The sequence below is a fragment of the Vicugna pacos genome, chromosome 29 (genome assembly GCF_048564905.1).
Source record: "Vicugna pacos chromosome 29, VicPac4, whole genome shotgun sequence".
Lineage (NCBI taxonomy): Eukaryota > Metazoa > Chordata > Mammalia > Artiodactyla > Camelidae > Vicugna > Vicugna pacos.
The window spans coordinates 882,982-903,753 of record NC_133015.1 but is presented as its reverse complement, the minus strand read 5'-3'; positions in this window follow the sequence as shown (position 1 = coordinate 903,753).

The following is a 20,772-nucleotide window of genomic DNA, read 5'->3' as shown; positions in this document are numbered from 1 at the left end:
TCCTATAAATGTCAATGGTCAAGTGAATTGATTATGTTGTATAAGTCTTCTATATACTATTGCCTTTCTGTCCACTTTTTATATCCATAAAATGGCTTTTAAAGTTTTGATTACATGCATGGATTTTACATTTCTCCTTGCAATTGTTATAATTTTTGCTCCATGTATTTTGAGGCTCTGTTCTTAGGTACATAAACACTTAGGATTGCTGTTTTGTTGATGATTTGATTCCTTTATCATCATAAAATATCCTTCTATATCTCTAGTAATATTCTTTACTCTAAAACTTACTTTAATATTAATCTGACTTCAGTTTTCTTTTGATTAGTGTTAGCATGGTATATCTCTTATCATCCTTCTACTTTTAACCTATTTGTATCTTTTATTTAGAATGAATTTCTCACAGGCATCATATAGATGGTTTTGCTCTTTTTGTCTAATCTTATGATCTCTGATGTTAGCTATTTAGACCACTTACATGTAATGTAATCTTGTTTTTGTTTTCTATACATCTCATCAGTTCTTTTTCCTCTATTTGCTTTATTTTCCATTAATTATTATGATTGCATTTATTTTCTTTGTTGGCTTATTACGTATTATTCTTTGTTATCTTTGTGGCTGCATTAGGATTTATAGAATATGTTTTAAACTTATCACAGTCAATTTTCAAATAATATTGTACTAATTCATACATAGTGTAAGATTGTTATAATAGTATGTACTTCCTTTTCTCTTATCTTGGTTTTTCTGCTATGGTTATATATTTTAGTTTATAAATCTTTTATTTTATATTATAATTATTTTCATTTAAACAGAAATTTATAATATTAAAAAAAGAAAAAAACTCTGACATTTATCTTGCATAGATGTTCCAGTGTTATTATTTCCTATATATAAATGCATATTTGTGTCCTAGCCAAGTTATCAATCTGATGTGAGCATAGACAAAAGTAGGAGTCAAATAGATGATTTTACTACTTTTTGACTTTTAACCTTTATACTAGTTTTATAGATGGTTAATTCCCTATCTTTACTGTATGTTTGCCTTTACCAGTGAGATTTCTTCTTTTATAATTTTCTTATTTCTTATTATGACCTTTTCTTTTCTGCTTAAAGAAGTCCTTTTAGCATTTTCTTATAAGGCTAGTTTAGTGGCAATGAACTCCTTTAGCATTTGCTTGTCTGGGAAGCTCTTTATCTTTCCTTCAATTCTGAATGATAACCTTGTCAAGTAGAATATTCTTGGTTGTAATTTTTTTCCTTTTAGTACTTTGAATATGTCATGCCCGTCCCCTCTGGTCTGATAAGTTTCTGCTAAAAAATCAGCTGATAGTCTTATGAAGGTTCCTTTGTATACAATTTTTTTTTTGTCTTGCTTCTAAGATTTTGTGGTGTGGGTCTCTTTGGGTTTATCTTGTTTGGGACTCTATGTGCTTCCTGGATTTGGATGGCTGTTTCCTCACCAGCTTTGGGAAGTTTTCAGACATGATTTCTTCAAATAGGTTTTCTATCCCTTTTTCTCTCTCTTCTCCTTCTGGGACCCCCTATAATGTTAATCTTAATACATTTGATGTTGTCTCAGAGGTCCCTTAAACTCTTCTCACTTTAAAAATTCCTTACTTTTTCTTATTTTGATGGGATGATTTTCACTCCACTATCTTCCAGATTGCTGATCTGTTCTCTGTATTCTCTAATCTGCTATTGATTCTTTTTTTGTATAGTTTTTATTTGTTATTGTATTCTTAAATTCTGAGCAGTTCTTTTTTCAATATATTTTTCTATCTCTTCATTGACTTTCTCACTGAGTTCATCTGTTCTGATCTTAAGTTCAATGAGCATCATTCTGACTATGTCTTTGAATTCTTTATCTGGTAAGTTGTATATCTCCATTTCATTTAGTTCTTTTTCTGAGGTTGCGTTTTGTTTGGAAGGTATTCGTTTGTCCTCTAATTCTGCTTATTTTTCTTTGTTTGTTTCTATGTATTAAGATATTATGTGCTACATATTGTGGTCTTGAAAAACTGACTTTATGTAGAAAGAATCTTATGGGGCCCAGTGGCACATTTCTGCCTGTTCACCAGAGCCAGATACTCCTTGGTATCCCCCGTGTGGGCTGCGTATCACTACCTCTTAAGGTTGGGCTGCAATTATTGCAGGCGTACTAATGGGAGGGGTTCACTTCTTGGCCTAAATTCTACAGATGCATTGGTGGGTGGGACTGGACTCCAGCTCAGCTGGCCAGGACATTGGTCTTGACTAGAGCAGGCATCTTGATGTTTCAGGCTGGGCCCCAGCACACCTGGCTGTAAGGCTGGGCTGTCACTGTTGTGGACCTACTGGTATACAGAGCTGGCCCTCTGGAGCAGGAGCTGATCTGGAGGTGCTGGTCGGGGTGGGTGGTTGGTGGTTTGGGAAGTCCTGTTCATCAAAGGAATACTGGGGGCAGGGTACATGATGTTAGCTAGGTTGATGGAGAGTGCCTGCCAGAGCCAGACCAGCTACATGGAAGGAGAATAAAAAGAAAAAAAAAAGAAACTGTCAGAACTTCTGCCCTCAAGGAAAGTTCCACCAGATTCCTGCCCTAGTCAATGAATCTCTGTCTTATGTGACCCCAGTCCTTTTCAAGCTGCTGCTTCTGTGCTGGGACTCAGCGAGTTAGTTTGTGTGTGAGCCTTTAAGAGCGGAATCTTGGTTTCCTACAGCCCTCTGGCTCTCTCACATGTAACCTGCACTGGTTTTCAAAGCAAGACCTTGCGGGAACTCATCTTCCTGGTATAGGTTCCCCAGGCTGGGAGCCCAATGTGGAGACAGAACCTCTTGCTTCTCAGGGGGAAACTCTGCAGTTATGCTATAATTCTCCTGCTTATGGGTTGCCACATCTGGGCTTTTGGTGTGAGTAGACTGCATCTCTGCCCCTCCTACTTATATCGATGTGGCCTTTTCTTTGTATCCTTAGCTATAGAAAACCTGTTTGGCTAGTCTTCAGAGACACTTATTTTACATGTAGTTGCAGCTGTGGTGTGTCCATGGGAGGAGGTGAGCTCAGGATCTTTCTACTGTTCATCCTGATCTGCCCTTGATACACTTTAGATATTTTAGCTGGAACCAGCTCTAGGTATATGCATCATTTTTAAGCAATTAAATATTGTGAAACAATGAAAATAATTGTATGCTTTTTTCCGGGTTTGGAGTTGATTATACAACTTTGTCTTTGCAAAGTAGTGGAAACAAGACTACATGATACATTGTGACTGCACATCTTGAAATCTTCTGCAGAGAAAATATATTGCCTTCCCTTGTGTCATTTAAATATTATAAAATTCTTATGAATAAGAGGAATTGGGAATGACAGAAGAATCTACTAAAATTTTTGCATAGCCAGTTAACTAGGCAAAGATCTGTCACTTGTCAAATTTTAGAGATTTATTAGTTCTTTTTTTTTCATATCTCTCCCACTTCTTCCTGAGGTCTGAATTGTAAAAGCTCATCTGGCACCAGAATCTTCAAGGACAGAAACCACATACTTCTATTCCTTTATTAAAAAATCCTGGTGCTGTATTTTTAACTGAACTTCATATACTCGGGATGGGACGACCAGGCCCTTTTATTGCTTTGCTGATCTGCATTATGTCCTCTCTGCAAAAAGGCTCCTGTTCTCTCAAACTCCTCTTCTTTCAGCTCCTTAGGACCAGCATCAGAGACAACTCAAGATGTCTGATTTTATATAAAAGATGATAAATGGGTACAAATAGATCACAAGGTTATAAACAAATCAGGATTTTAAGATATACTGGGCATGGGTATATTACCAAAGTTTTATATAATCAGCATGTAGAAAGAATCATATAAGGTTTAGCCCATTGAGGATTCAAATGTTATTGTTGCCACTGAGGTTTCAGATCACAAATAATTTTATAGAAATACTGAATGCAGACTACGTAAATATTTCTAGTGTCATCCTCCACATACATATAATCTGTCCAGGTTTCCAGTTTTGATTCTGTAAACCCACTTTCATCACATGATTCATGTGCTAAAACTTTCCTTGAATTCCTTTTGTTTATAAGTAAGTAAAATCACTCAGGCCTTCATCATCTCACCCACCTGTTACCTTTTTTATTCTTCTCTTCCATTAACCTTCCACTCCAGGTGGACTAAAATGTCTATCCATACTCCAAGTCTAAAACATTTTAAAGAATAACAACAATAAACACCAACAAAAATGGAAACAAAGCCACTTTATGCTCCTTTATACTTGTATGTGTTCAAATTGCCATGTCCTATCCTCTGGTCTCATACCCTGACCACGGCTTGGACCAGGGTGTCCCTTAACCCATGAGTAAATTCTCTGTGAGATGGCTATAAGAGAGTTTCATGATCTATGAGGTAGCTTGGGCAATTTTCCATGTCATCAAAAGACCCCTGTTTGGATCTTTTGTGTGAGTGTGATGAGGTCTTAACGTTTCCTACTTCCCACTGGGAACCCAGGCACCTCTGTTTATTAACATTAGTACAACCCTCTGTCTTACATCAGTGATTACAGCCCACAAGAAGACTTCCCTTCTGTGACCTCCTAGATCAGTTGTTTTCAGACCTGCTTATCTGATGTTAGTCAGCTTTTGACAACTTTTCCACCACAATGTTTGTTAAATTGTCATTGCTATTTATATTTCCAGTGGGCTTAATTTCAATTTTCCAGCTATATTTTAAACACCTTGAGGGTCTACGGTATGTTGATTACATGGTATTTTGAAGCATCTGTTTTGATTTCAGGGATACTTTGATGCAGCTTAAAAGCAAATGCTAAATTACCAGGAAGATGGGTTCATAGTAGAAGGTGGCCTAGGATGATCAATTTCAGATATGACATGAGGTTCAGGAATGGTATGAGGAACGGTGACAGGATGTGGTTCAGATATGAGACAAGGGGCATGAGTACGCGCTGCTTGCATGGTTAATTAAGTAATTGGCATGCTTTACTTTCATTATTTGTACATGTACTTTCATTATTGTACATTGTTTGTATGTACATGGAATATATAAAAATGATGCCAGTCACAATGTTCCTCTTTGGAACATGCCCTAAGCCTTTTGAACTCCCCTAAACAGTAACTAGTTCCTCTAAAACCATGTATCACATGAAATGATAACTGACTGACTGTAGGGCCTTCTAGAAGAAGCATTTCTTCTATCATATCCATAGCTAAGGATTCATTACCTGGAATTACGTTTGCATTCTGGTTGAATGATGCAATTGCTCATCTGTAGTTAATGCACTTCAGAATCATTCATACACCGCTCTTTACTCAGAAGCTGGATGTAAAGGTGGCAATAAATGTGGGAATAGTTAAGGAAACCCTCATAGAAAAATCTCCCTAGAGGGTTAAGCTGTCTCCTGAGAATGAGGCTGTGTGTGATGAGAATGCTGTGCCTCTTCACTGGATATGCAGACTGGTGGGTGCATTCCTGGCTCCCTCTTGTTCTCTTAACTTATTTTTCACTTGTTTCAGAGTATTTCTGTGCAGATGAGTTTCAATCCTCATCTCTACTTCAAGTCAGTCCAAGTTAAAATTGTCTTAACGGAAGACAGAGGCACAAATGGATTTCATTTGGTAGCAGTATGTTCTGGGATGGGAGAATTTGCGGTCAGGAGATATAACATTTCTCAGGTTGTATCTTCTGTTACTTGTAGGAACTGACCGAGTTGGAAATCATTTGAGATTCAGCATGTAAGAGGCTCTTATGAGTGCCCTATAATTTTATGGCTTTTCTGGGTGAATTGGAGGAATATGCCTTTCGTCTGTGAATGCATGGTGGGGAGAGTGAGTAGTGCCTTCTTGAAGTTAAACAGGTGTGCCTTCCTTCTGCGGACTGCCTCCTTACATCAGAAGCACAGCTTGGTGGATCCCTACCACTTACCCTCTTGTCTGTACCCTTGGGTGACACACAATCTACACAATCATATATGGCAGCCCTGTCTGGTTAGGACAACGTTGAATCATCAGTCACAGAATATTGGTCATTTGCATACAATGAGTGAAACTTGATTTATATAGACATTTATATATTGTTTATATATGTTTATACATTATTTATATGTATTTATATATTGTTTAGCCACATAAATATGTGTTTCTTTTATTGATACACACCCCCCATCTTCTAGAAATACTTGTATTGGGGTTATATGTACTAGGTCCAGCAGGTAGGACAGCATGGAACAAGGAAGCCATCAATAGTTCTATAAGAAAACGTCATCATCAATCTTATTTTAATAGATTTATAGTGATAGTCAAATGTGAATAGAAATTGGACCAGATCTTCATCTGCAGCCAGGAAGAGAGCTCAAAGCCCAAGAACATCATGGAAAAGGTCGACTTTGACACTGTGTCCAGCATCATGGCCTCCTCCCAGTAGCTTTGCAGGCATTTAATAAAAATTTGTTGACTTCTTAAAAAAATTTTTTTTGATATAAATAAGATTTTATATCAAAATATATTAGTGAAGTAAAAAAAAATAGTGAAAAGTAGTACACTGCCTGGAACTGGGAGCGGGCCGACCCAAGAGAGGAAACATGGCGCCGTTCCTTTGTTGTAAACACAGCAGACCTGCTTGGTGTCTACCATGTGTTCCCTCCTTCTGCAGAGGACACTTCCTCTAACAAACACAGCTTGCTTGGTGCGCTGCATCATGTAAGTCAACTAATGGTTTCCCCGTGTTCTAGCAATCACCTCCCATTAACCAACGAGTCCCAAAGGAGCATCGGAGTGGCTGCGAGGTGTGGAACAGTAAGAGTATCCAAAAAAGAGAAAATGGGTCCCTTTCCTTGGAGAATTGATATCTGATTAAATCCGTGACAGGGCGACACATGTCTTATTGTAATCAAGAGTTCAGTTGCATCTTCTTGATCTCATTGTCAGAAATCAGGGAGATCCAACTCATTTATTAGAGACCCAAATGTGCTACGTTTCTGGATAGGAGAATTTGAGTGAGTATTTCATTTATTTTTAGTATTGCTAGATGCTAAAGGTAGACAGCTGCATTGTCCTCGGGTTTCCTTCCCGGAAGAGAACAGCAGGAAAAACTTCATCACCCAGTCCATGTTTCCTCAGTTCTAACAGCGACTCTCTCAGATCAGTCCAAGTGAGAACTAACAGAGGGAAAGGCAAGAAAAGTTCTTCCTCCAGAAGTGTGTATGTGTTAATGGCTGTGTGTGTGTATGTGTTCATGGCTGTGTGTTTGTGTGTGTGTGTGGGTAGGGGGTGGTGTATTGCAAATATCAGACTTTTAGAGCTGAAAGGTGCCTTAAAAACTGTCACATCTTATACCATCATCTTAGAGATAAAGACACAGGGACCTTGGAGTGATTAAGTGATTTGCTCAAGGTTACACATTTTAGCCTTTAGCTCATGGAAATTATTATTACTTTTAGTAAAGCACAATCCAACACTGTTCCAAGAGGCCAGGACTCTGCACCAAACTTTCTCTTTCTTTTTCCGGTGTCATCAGAATCTCCCACTCTTTATTGTGGCGCCTCAGGAAGAAGCAAGGGAGTCTTAAAAACCATCCAGCTCTCCAGATTCAATTGGCAGGTTAATCGAAAACAATTTTTTATGGCACAATAAAGGGCCTGGGGACAGTGGAACATTAATATTTGTTTCCCAAAGAGTGGACCCTGAGAGAATAAAGCTGCATGCAATTGAATTACGGTACCCAGAGTGGGGGAAGGGGAGTGATGCCTTTCGCATTGCTTCATTTTACATCACCATTAATCTGGCAGCAGACAGCAAAACCTGCCTTACTGACTGCCGCCAGAGCACCCCGAGAGAGATGTCACCCCCAATCTGGGGGAAGGCGGGCAGCTCTCCGAAGTATCTTAGGTGATTACAATCTCGTTTTCATGATTCAGTCTTAATAAAACAAAAGATGGTCCTCTGACAAAAATATCATCCGGTTTTTACAATGTAAAATACAGCAATTTTATCAGCATTAACACTGATTGGCTGCCATTAGCCCCTTGCCTTCTAATAAAATTTATGATACCTTTCAGGAGCCCAATTTGATAGAAAGTGAAATGATTGCACCCTGCTTGGATATCTCTCTGGCATCTATTCCAACAATAATGTGGTAATTTTATGCATGAAATAGCACAATTGGCATAAATAGTTATAATACTGAGTGCTGTCTAAGGAAGCTGGCTGGTGGAAAATTAGAAAGCGTTTCACACTTTTGAAACAGGTAATTAGGATTTTTCTTCATGCTCATACAAGGCAGACTGGAGTTTCATTTTATATTTCATGTTTCATTAAAATATAGGTGTTAAAAAATAAATGTTGAATTTAAAACTGCATATATTATGAAATTAAAGGTAGTCTGTGGTAGGGGTAGAGGTTCGAAGTGTGTGATGGGACCAGGGAATATTATATTTAGTTACAGTGAGGTGTCATTTTTTGAAATAGTTTGGACAGGTAATGTAGCCTTATTTCAAGTGTGTTACTTTGGAAAGAATTGATTTAGAAATAAGTTGCATTCAATCTCCAGGTCTTTAACCCAAGAAGCAGTGTGTTGCCTCAATTTAAACTCTAACTGAGGACTATGCTCTTCATTTAACTGGCAGGTGAAGGTAGACTTTGGGTCATGCGGGATTCGCTGAGCAGTTTTGAACTTTGCATTGGGCTCAACAGTTCCCTGTCTATTCCACGTTTCCATCCTGATCTCGGCTGCTTGCTCAGACCTGAGCCAACCCGCAGTGGAAGTTTTTTGATTCTCTTGAACTTTGCTGTGGTTTTGGGAGGTGGGCAAAGGGCTGTAATGGCGCCATTGTATTAACCTCCTCTTATGGCCCAGCTGAGGGCAGGCTTTTAAGTTTTCCCAGCTGTGTCATTAAAGTTGTTGCTCTGGCCCCACTGACATGACACCATTGCAATCCCAGCCATAGACTAATGACCACTGCTGCAAAGGCAGCAAGTTATAGAAGACAGTACACAGGGCTCAGAGAACAGAAAACTGAGCTTTTGACTTATTTGTCCATAATTACACATGTGGAATTAGTACTGACACTGAAACTTTGTGTGCCTCAGTTTCCTCATCCATAAAATGAGAACTGTCCCTTTTTTGAAGTTTGCTGTGAGAATGCAATTGCAAAACAAGCTGAGAAAGAGAGGAAGCCAGGCAACAATCCACGGGTGCACAGGGTATGGCTATGTTCCAGTGAGAACACGCATGCAAAATGAAAAGAATAATGATTTTGGATAATAAAAAATGTTTTTTTTTCTTATGATGTTTAGAGATATGAGAGCAAGCTGTGTCAGTGATTTAAGGAGATATTACAAATTGTTCTCCTAACGTAACATGTACAAGAACCATACCATAGAAAGAGCAGTAGCATTTATTGTGATGAAGTAAAATTGCAAAGTCCCTGGCAGTTTCAACAGAAAACTCATAAAGTAGGAAAGAAACTCAGCATAGCTAATAATCTCACTGTAAATTCTGTTCATTATTCCTATCCTATTTTCTAGGTATTGCAACGTAGAGCTGTAGCCTGTTAAAGTTATAATATATTCACATTCTCAAGCAACTCTGCACAAAATATCTAGCCAACCAGAGAGGTGATCATGCAAAGGAAATGGGGGACAAATGCCATTTTCATTAACCTTTATCAATGGCATCGTCCTAGACAGAAGTCACTTCATGCTATAGTTATGATGCATCCATAATTAGAGCATCTTACTCAAAGATTTTTGAGTATTTTTTATAAAGGCCATTGAGACTCACATATTCCTCTTAACTTTCTCTTCCTTTATGCCAGTAGGATGGTCTTTCTAATTCACAAAGCTGATTATATTCTTTTTGCCATGTGGTGGAGAGAACGTTTGCTCCCCAGGAGAGAATGCCATGGGAGAGACATGCTAGCCTTCTTTCCCCACATCCTCTCACTTGCTTGCCAGTGAAGGGGGAGGGAGAAGGTTCAGTAATTAATGAGACTGAGAAAAGAGCCTGTGTCTCAGCCCACACTCTTGCTTCGCTTTCAGATCTTCCTGGCTGAAGGATGGGCATGGTCTTGTCGGCTTCCATTCCCCTGGTGAATGAGAAACTTTGAGTTGAGCTATGTTGCTTGGCTCACTGTAGTATCTACAGCATTGAGACCCTGGCACATAGTAGGTGCTCTATTAGTCTTTGTTGGATGAATGAGTAAATGTACCCATGTGTGGGGGAGTGAGTCTGGGTGCCAAACTGGAACACATGTTCTCCCTGGAGTGGGTTGCCCAGAGGTGTAGACTAAGAGGAAAAATACTAGGAACCCTGATGATGGCCATCTCCCCACATTCTCAGATCCAGCTTTGTCATAAAGAAAGTGGATACTTTCTCATCGGCTTGATTCCTGTGTCTTTTTTTTTTTCAATTTAATTTAAAACTTGTAGAAGAGAGGACTGTGATGTACTTTTATTCCCACTTACCAACTTTCGCTATCTGCTTGAAACTAATAATTCTAATTTGTTTAATACATAAAGTTTACATTTGTTAGGATGATCAACAAGAATTTTAATAACTTCGCACAATTATTCTATAGGAAGAATAGTGGGGCTGGGGTGGACAACTGAGAGACTTAGTCAGAGGCAAATGAATGAACAGAAGCTCATGAGGAAGACTGACAAGAAATATAGAGAGAATAGAACTGATGTATGTTTCAGCAAAACATACATGATAAAAATTTGTTGATCAAAAATATTTACATGATAGAGAAAATTACTGACATGATATGCTAATAATAGATACTATTCTTATGTATTTTAATAGCCTTTTTTAAACGAATTTTAAATGTGATTACATCTGACATTTTTCTCAGTTTCAAGATGGTTTATTTTAAGCTCAGACACCTGGGGTCTGTCCACATATTTGTATCCCTAATATGAACTTTGGCTTCAGTCACAGAGAAACATATTCTTATAATTCCAATAAAGTAGTGCAGAATATGCCTTTTGAAGAAACAGACTCATGCCATTGGGAATTGCCTTTTAGATATCTCAAATCCAGGAAGAAAGCTACTGTGAATTCCCTAAGGTATAAGATGAGGACCCTAAGAGTTTACAAACGGGCCTGTTTTATTTCATGTAGGTCGTATTCATCACCCTGATTCCCTTTGAAAATTAGCAATGTGCCTTAAGCTCTGAAGAAAGAGACATTGATCAACAGACGAAGGAATTTCCACAGCCAAGAATCAGAAATTATTGGTACACAAATTTCAGAAAGAACTAGCTACATATAGATTTCACTTTGAGTCTACTTTCGCCCAAGAGCAAAGTTTCCATACGTGAGACTGAAGAGCTAAAAAGAAACCGAGTTGAGCTTGAAAAAGTTCACTTTTTCATTAGTTTATTGATTGAGCAAATGCTGATTGGGATCATGAGTTTGGGGGCTGGCTTTGTCCTCGGCTTGTTTGACAAATTATTTATACTTTTTTGGACTCAGTTTCCCCATTTTGTAAACAGGATAATAATAACTTTGCTGTAATAACTTTACTGTATTATTGTGACGATTAAATAATATGTACAGAATTGAGTACAACGTTCACAAAAATGATTCCTTTTGATCTTCTCTCCTCTCTCAACTCTTCCCAGTTCCCTATTCTCCTATTTTAAGGGTTGGGGAAGCAGAGATGACCCAGATATTTCATTGCCCTTAAGAGTTGGCAGGTTAGTGGAGGAGCCACGTGATTTAAAAGCAAACTCACTTGTCAAAATGGTAAGCACTATGCATAGGATCCTGTATGCAAGCTTAACTCTGCTTGGAGCTTCCAGAGAGGGCTTCGTAGAGGAGAGTCGCAGAGTCGATGGAGCACACTGAACCACAGGAGAGAGCGAAGGTGCTAAGGCCGAGAAACTGCAGGTGTGTTTCCATAACTAGAGCATCAGGTGTTTACGGATGAGAGGTCGGAGACGGAGCTGAGCAGACAGATAGAACCCTGCTAGAAGCTGGGGACCTTCCTCTTTGGGTGATAGGGATTAAAGACAAAAGACTTTAAGAAGAGATTAGCTGGGTCCATCGCATTTTTAAAAATGGTCACTCTTGTGACCATGTGGAAAGTAGAATAAAAACTGCTTAAGAGTCAATTCAACTCATTCAGGAAAATGTCTGTCACAAAAGAAATGCAGGTAAGGAAAGACCGATCTGAGAGACTTTTAAAAGGTGTAACAGAGAGCTGTATGAAATTGGAGATGCTATGAGGGACATACCGAGTACACTCTCCACTAAAGCAAGACTGCGTGTTTGAAGTTTGGATCTAGCTGGTAGAAGCCCATTGACGTTGCACATCAGTGCTCCACCTCACAAGAATTACCAGAGCCACAGGGGAGACTGATCCGCTTCTGTGATAGTTGCCTCTGTTGGTAAAGGGGATAGTTTCATGTTATCCATGGCTCCATAGGTAACATCTATGCTGAGCGCCATCAGACAAACCATAACAGGATAAAGGAGGGGTATGGAGAGAAGAATATGACTGCTTGAGGCAATTTATGGTAACAAGAGATCCAAACATTTGTGTGTTAGAAGAAGCAGACTTTGCACATGATTTATTTTCATCTGCGGATGTGGTGGATCCATACTGGCATCTGGTTAATTAATCTTTTACTCAGCTATGTCTTCTTTGATAATATCTAGAGAAATTTTCTGCTTAACACGTATGCATTGGCATAGACAACTGTGACCCCTGCTCCCACATGAATGGATCTCCCTCTTCCCACTACACTCCTCCCCTTCCTGACCCTCCACCATGGATGATTGGACCTCCCTCCTCCCTACTCCATGGGCCTGGAGATCGACTGGAAAGATGTAGTCAGTATATCGAGAAAATTCTGAGATATTAGTTATTTAGAACAGACTTTTTTCCCCCTCCAAACAATATCCAATTGTTATTTTCTATAGTCTCCAATGTTAAATCCGTAATAAAAAAAAGTAAAAATTCCATATTCTGGAAATACTAATGTGATATGCAAATACCATTATTTAATGTTCCACTTGACTTAATCTTCTTTCCTCAGCAGAATGATTTCTGGAACATTGTGTCTTCAGTGGCTGGTGTCTTTTTTGGCCCCCAGGTGCATAAGCTTTGCCCCAGAACAAAGTACATGGAAAGCTCTTTCAGATGCTATTAGAGTGTTTCTAACTCTGGAATCAGAGGTAATTGGAAGAAGCCCTTCGTGCTGTAGAAGCACTGCGCTCCTTTAGTTTTAAAGTTCTGAACACAATGTGAGGAGCTAAGAGGTACAAGAATGTGGACGGGGTTTCTGCCTTCAAGAGTCTTTACCCTTTAGACGGGATTAAGGCTCCACATGTATGGAGAGCCGTGTAACTATACACTACAGTGTACGATCAACTGTCGGATTATGTGGATAAATGTTGTAAGTTATAGATAAAACTACATAGAGTGAAAACAAAAACTGCACAAAACAATTATATAACAGAACGATGTTAGATGAAAACTCACAAAGCAAAACTGTTCAAAGAGGAGAGGATAGGATTTATTTATCGTGAAAGCTGACACTTCGTACAAGTGACAGACACTGTTCCATGCACAGAGACACAGTGGTAAATGAGGTAGTAAAAGCTAATGGGGTTTATAGACTGGAAGAAAGAGAATAGACAAATAATTATTGTAATATCTTTGGGGGCAGTGATGTGAAGCAAAGAGGCAATTCAAGAATGATACGTGAGCTTGGAACTGACTGAGCTGTGGGACCATTTATGCAGATGGGGACCGACTACATGTGGGTGAGAGTGTGAGGTCGTGAGAAAAGGCCTCAAGAACTCTGCACTGAACTATGTTGAGTTTGGTGTTTAGGAATCTGTCGATTCTAGAGTTGAAGGGAGACATAAATGTGAGATGTTAGCCAACAGGAGATGCTCAAAGCTGTGGACTGATGGATTGTCCAAGGCAGAGGGTGATTGTTGAGAGAACGAGAGAGAAGTCTAACCTCAGGTTGGGAAGGTGAGGACAAACCAGCCAAGGTGACTGAGAAAACAGCCAGCGAGGTAAGTGGAAAATGTCAGGATGCTGACATGACCCGGAAGCCAAGTGAATAAAGTGTTTTAAGGACGAGGGAGTGATAAACTGCGCCATATGCTGCTGCGGAGCAGAGGAAGATTAGAACTGAGAAGTGACTCACGATTCAGGAGCATGGACGTTGGCTGACGTGACAAGAGCAGTGCCATGGGGCTGGGTGGATGCCTCGTTGGAGTGGCTTCAATATGGAATTGGGATTGAGGAAATGGAAAGAATGAGCTTAAATAACTTCTCCACGAATTTTCCTACAAAGGAGAGGAGAAACACATATGAGGGGAATGTGGGTCCAAGAAAGCTAAATGAGAGGTATTACAACCAGGATTTAGACTGATGGGAACAGTCCAGTGGGGAGAGTGGCTGATGATGCAGTAAAGAGAGAGAAATAAAACTGCAGGAACAAAGTCCTCTGTGTGTTTTAGAGAGGGTGGAATCCAGTGTGCAAGGCCGATATTTGACCTTCAAGGTGAGCAGGAAAAGGTCCTTCACTGTGACAGAAGGGAAGCACGCAAGGGGAGAGTGCAGGCGTGTTGGTGAATTTGGTGATGGGGGTGGAGATGTTCTCTGACTTCCCTGTTTTATCACTAAAATTAAAGGTGAAATCATCAATGGGGTGAGGAAGAAAAGGGAGCATTAAAAGTTTGAGGGTAAAAGAAAAGTAGTGACCGTGTTCTAGAGGAAATTTATAGAGTGGAAGTACCAGGGAAATAGAGACAGACCACAGGGACATTCTGGGATCCTGCAGGAGATAGATGGTTATAAACTTAGAGTGAAACCAGTCAGCATTATCACGTTGTTTTCATTTTTCTCCCCAACCCGCATTCCATAGCTTTAGCGGGATAGGTAAGGAGGTAAGTTTCACCAAGAAGAGGGGGAAAGGCAGAGGAGAGGGGGTGGTATGCAAGGGAAAGAGTTAAGAGGTTGACCCTGGAGTCTATGCTGAGGAAGGAGGGAAGAGAAGGCATAAGATGGGTCTTGGACAATGAAAAAGTTATGGATTGGCTACAGATTGGACAATAGTGTTGATGAAATATTGGTTTGCCTGTAGTGGCATAAATATACTGGGGATTCATGAAGTGGGCTTATAGCTGAAATTTTGGAGGAAATGAAGTTACTGGTAGAATAAATTCTAGGGTGTGATATGGGAATGGGAGGACTTACTGAGGCGGGTAAGACGTGTGCTCAGCACAACCATGTGCAGTTTGAGAATGGATACTGTGTGGAAAGGCAGGTGCGAATGAATATGTGAACAAATGGATTAAGCCTAAGGATTCATTTGACAAGGAATTTAAAACGGAGATAACGAGATGTGACCTTGATACCTGAGTGACAACACTGGCATAAAAATAGTGGTCATTTCTATTCCCAATTGCTTATTTAAACAAACAAAAGCATATGACATCAAGAAGAAATACAATCTCCACGAGAACTGTTCTAAAGAATTGCTCTGTTTTCTCCTGTGACTTGCTAGTCTAATACCATTTGTAAGTATTCAAAAGCATCCAGGTTGCTATATATGGTTGTAAATGAACCTACACTTGTATCTAGCAACACTGAAATCCTTTAGCTACTGCAAAAGCATAAATGAAAATAATTACATGCTATTTAGGAAGATGTAGGTAAGCCTATCTAAATTTAAAAGGAAAATGGGTTCAAATCAACAGTGGTTGAAAATACTTCAGGAATTAATAAGAAAGATATTCCTTTCTATACCTGATTCTTTTATATATATAAAGACACACACATATATATTCTTATTGAAGTATAGTCAGTTGACAATGTTGTGTCAGTTTCTGGTGTACATCACAATGCTTCAGTCATACATGATCATACATATATTTGTTTTCATATTTTTTTCACCATAAGTTACTACAAGGTATTGAATATAGTTCTTTATGCCATATAGTATAAACTTGTTGTTTATCTGTTTTATATGTATTAGTTAGTTTCTGCAAATCTCGAACTTGCAATTTATTTCTTCCCACCCCTTTCCCCACCCCAGAAACCATAAATTTGATTTCTATGTCTGTGAGTCTGTTTCTGTTTTGTAAATAAGTTTGTCTCTTTTTTTTTCAGATTCCACATGTAAATGATATCATATGGTACTCTTCTTTCTTTCTATACCTAATTCTTTATTTTCTTAAAACATATTTTAAATGTTGACATATTTACTTATAATTTTGAGCTGTTCTTACTCAAGAAAGAATATTTTAATTTGAAAACAAGTGATCTTCCTCTCTGTTATCTGTTCCTATTTAAAAACCTGAGTCTGTGCTGTGAGACCCCCAACCACTCTCTCTTCTCTCCTTTACCTGCCAATGTGTCTCTGGGAGGACTGTGGGGTGTCGGACTTGTGTGCATGAATTACAAAGTGAGGACAAGTGAAGCCATCCAGATGTGGAATGTCTTCTTGCCAGAGGCTCCTGTGGCTCTTTTTCCCCAGACCAGTCATGAGCACGTTGTTATAAAAACAAGAATATATGTTAGAGATAAAATGACATTCATTATTTTAAAAAAGCTGAGTCAATTAATAAGTCAAACATTGCTCAAATAAAGTTTTATATATACATATATATATATATGTATATATAAATTTTCTATTTACTCGAATAAATTAATTTTAGTTGTTTGAGAAACCATAATGAGCCTGAAAGAGCTACTTTGGCCTCCGGCATAAATACTTCATCAGGCTGTCCTGCCAGGTGCCTTTGGAACAGACTCACTGTAGTAAATCGCATTGAGACAGGCTCCACTGACGTGGAAGGCGATGGTGGCCCAGGTAAGGACAGTTGATCATCTTACTCTCCATTCTGGAAACTTCAGGAGTTTGCACGATCAGATTTGCCTACTCATGAAATTAGACCCCCCAGGAGCTCCTCTTCTTAAATGAAGGGGCAGCTTGTTTCAGGGAAGGGAAGATGTGCCTGAGACCAGGCTCTTAACCATCTGTTCAGTTCCTGGTTCTGAACAGGATTGTCGGGCAAACAGAGTTCTTAATTGCCCTAAACGTCTATGTTTGTTGCCTGTGAAAGAGTAGGTTTTCTTTTACTCAAAGGGCTTTTTAAGGAAAAAGGAGGGAGAGGTAAATGTTTATTTTTTCCAACACATTCTACGTGCCAGTCACTCCTGGGCAGTTTTCACGTATTGTCGCATTTAGGCATCACCTTCATATTGGAAAGAAGCAGAAACAATGGTCTTAATCTGCTTCTCTTCCATTCACTGCAGAGCTCACAGTTTTGACAGAAAATAAAACATAGACAGATTAACTAGAGGATAACATAACAGAGTTAAACAAGTGTAAGACTCAGTTATAGGCTATGGGCTAGGGAGGTTTGGTAAAGAAGGAAGGTGTGATTGGGTTGGAACTGGTACATGAAGAAAAATATTAGTCTTGAATTAGAGAAGTTTTTACAGATTAAAGGATTTGTTGATGGGTGTGTGGAAGGAAGGCACGTATATAATCAGGATTTGAATTGGGGACCAAAGAAAGAGTTAAAGAATCTGTCACAGTCTCCTGAGCTTCTGTGTAGCTCAGAAGAGCACCTCACCCTCTCATCAATGGAGGTTAAAATTGTTCTAGAATATTTCACAGATTAAGAGGACTGGCCAGTCTTACACACAGGATGTCTTACCCATTCTGGGGATGGTGTTCCATTACACTCTGTTTATGTACTGTTATCTCTCAACATTGTTTTTTTCTGAATACAAATAACTTTGGGAAGAGGATCAGTTATGTGGATAACCTTAGGGTAAAGTCGTTTCTAAAATCACTTTCCTTCTTGGCAGAGAAAGAGCTGCATGAGTGAACTGGGCGCACGTGCTCGTGGCCACAGCAGCTCGGGACTCAGGTGGACCCGCCTGGCTTTTCGTCTCAGCTCTGACACTTACATGGCTCTGTGTCTCTGGGAAAATTTCTCCACCATTTCAAGGCTAGTTTCCCTTGACTCTCTGAAGTCAAGACAAAAGTAATAACCAATTTCTCAACTGTGAAAGGTCTTCAGTGCAGTTCCTGGTACATCGTAAGCAATCTAACATGTTTGTTGTTTTTAATCATAAGACACGATAGAGGGCTAGAGAAAGGCTAGTGAGGGACGTGAGGACTTGGGCATCCAAAATGCCTCAAGGATGCTGGCAAAAGGAGAGAGAGAGAGAGAGAGAGAGAGGGAGAGGGAGAGGGAGAGGGAGAGGGAGAGAGACAAAGAATATCTCAGCTAACTTTATGATTTTCCATTGGACTGCCCTGCAGAGGAACTCAGAGAACCGTTTTGTAAATGAGCCACAGGATTTATTACCAATGTAATCTTTTGCAAATTAGTAGCCATAATGTCCTGCACCTGCGGCATTCTAGAATGCCTCCTGTCCCCTTTGTCCCTTTCTTCCCTTCTTTTCTCCTCATGGCTCTCTGAGGATCTTTGGAAGATAGTGTGTCCTATACCCTATTCCACCAGGTGTGAAGCCATCACCCCCAAGCAGAAAGGATACACTGGCTGCCCTGGGCCTGGGGACAGAGGTGGCGGTAGGTTGCTGGCCATCTGAGTGGTGCTTCTTATTGTCCCACATAGAATCATCCATCACAGACCGGCAGGTGACCCAGTAATGCCAGGGAAAGTCAGACCAATTTATTAGCAAAAGGGACGAAGCCAGAGCAAAAGTGGATGATGTGGGCATGTTCAGCTTTGCCACGAATTTCAGTGTTTGGTGGTTTGGGTGATGTGCCCAAAGCAGCGTTTTGAGGCCAGCTCCCTCCTCGGTCTTCCCAGATAAGTTTCTAATGAACTTGAGACTAAAAACATGTCTGTTGCCCTCCCTGGTTGCTCTGGTCTGGGCAGCAAGATAATATTTTCTTCCCTTTGCAGGAGTGTAGAAGATGCTCAAGGTTATTATTATTACTATTTTTTCCTCTACAGGATGAGACAACTCAAGTCAGTTTGAAATATTTCTTAAAAAAACCAATAGTATTTTATTTTAAGAGCATTGTTTCAGTATGTTTTCATTCACTTAAAATAAAAACCCTGTTTCAAAGTATATTAATAATGTTACTATCTTATTTTTTGAGCAGAAAACAATATTCAATTTTTAACAATCTTTTTCAGGTTATTATTTTAGATATAGAATTGTGGATGAGGGGAGGGTACAGCTTAGTGGTAAAGTGCATGCTTAGTACGTGCAAGGTCTTGGGTTCAATCCACAGTACCCTCATTTAAAAAAATAAAAATAAAGTAAATAAATATATAAACCCAATTACTCCCCCCCAAATTAATTAAATTAAAAAAATTATGGATGAGTTATTTAATCTCTTGTGAGTCTGTTCACCTTTAAAATAACAAACACCCAAGCCATATTAATCTGGCCAAATTCCAAGTTAAATAAAGTTTTAGGAAGTTCCCTATCTTTGGTGGTTTTGTGTACAGACTGGGGACATAAGAATACCAATAGAAAACTATTGGAGAACAAAAGGGGACAATTCTAGTCTAGGGCCAATCTGCGCAGTACTGAGGGTAATGAAGCTGGGAAGATACAGGTGGGAGGGGTTAATGTCAACGGAGTACCCAGCTCCGGTTTCACAGAGGGTGCGAAATTAAACTAGGCTTTGCCAGATGGATCGTCTAAGGGTTGACACGGAGAACACAGGAGGGCGATAGATATAGAAATAATTGAGTTGGGAAGGGGCAGGGTAATGTTAACAGTGGTGTTCACACGTGCTGTTAGGCAATACAGCTGAGACAACATTCAGACCAGGAGAACGTTCCATCGGTCATCGTGCTAAATAGTCTCCCTGTTTCTTTACAAAATACTTTAAAAATGTATGGAGACGGCATTGGCCAAAGCAACGCTAAGACTGGAGTCAAACAAACCTGGGCTTCGCTTTCAACTTTGTCACTTCCTAGCTGAGTGCCCCTGGCCAAAGTATGTCAATGTCTCTGTGTCAGTTCACCCATTTCTAAGATGGCAATAAGAATGCATCTAACTCATAGGAGTTTTGTGACGAGCGAAAAGATGGATGTAAGTCAGACATAGTTCTCACTCGGAAAAGATCCATGGTGGTCCCTAGTTTTGTGATTGCCATTGCTGTTACAAATTTTAGTGGTAGCATTAGTGTTCTGACCTTTTCAATACGATTAGATTGATTTTTTTTCTTTTTTAATTGAAGTATAATCGATTCATGTTGTGTTAATTTCTGATGTACAACACAGTGATTTATTTATACATACATATTTTTTTCATATTCTTTCTCATTATTGGCCATTACAAGGTATTGAATATTGTTCCCTTTGCTCTACAGTAGGACCCTGTGGTTTACCTGTTTTATATATGGTAGTGTCTACAAATCCCGAACTCCCAATTTATCCCCCCTCCCCCCGCTTTCTCCTCTGGTAACCGTAAGTTTGTTTTCTATGTCTAAGACTGGATTGGTGTTAAGTGGCATTGGGATATAATTACGTGCATACAGTCACGAATACAAGGTAGGGGGACTACATCTAAGGGGACCATATACCCCTGAGGCAATCTCCATCAACACCTTTGGTCTTGACGTAAATACTGAAAACGCTTTTTTTTTTCCCCTCTCAAATATGTCCTGGTTTGGCCAAGAAATTATTTGGTCATATCTCTCATAACCAATGCACAATAGAGAGTTCTGCAGCTTTTTCAGCAGGAGAAATGATGGGATGGAAGCAGTGTTTTAGGGAGATTTTTGTGGTGCTGACATCTAAGAA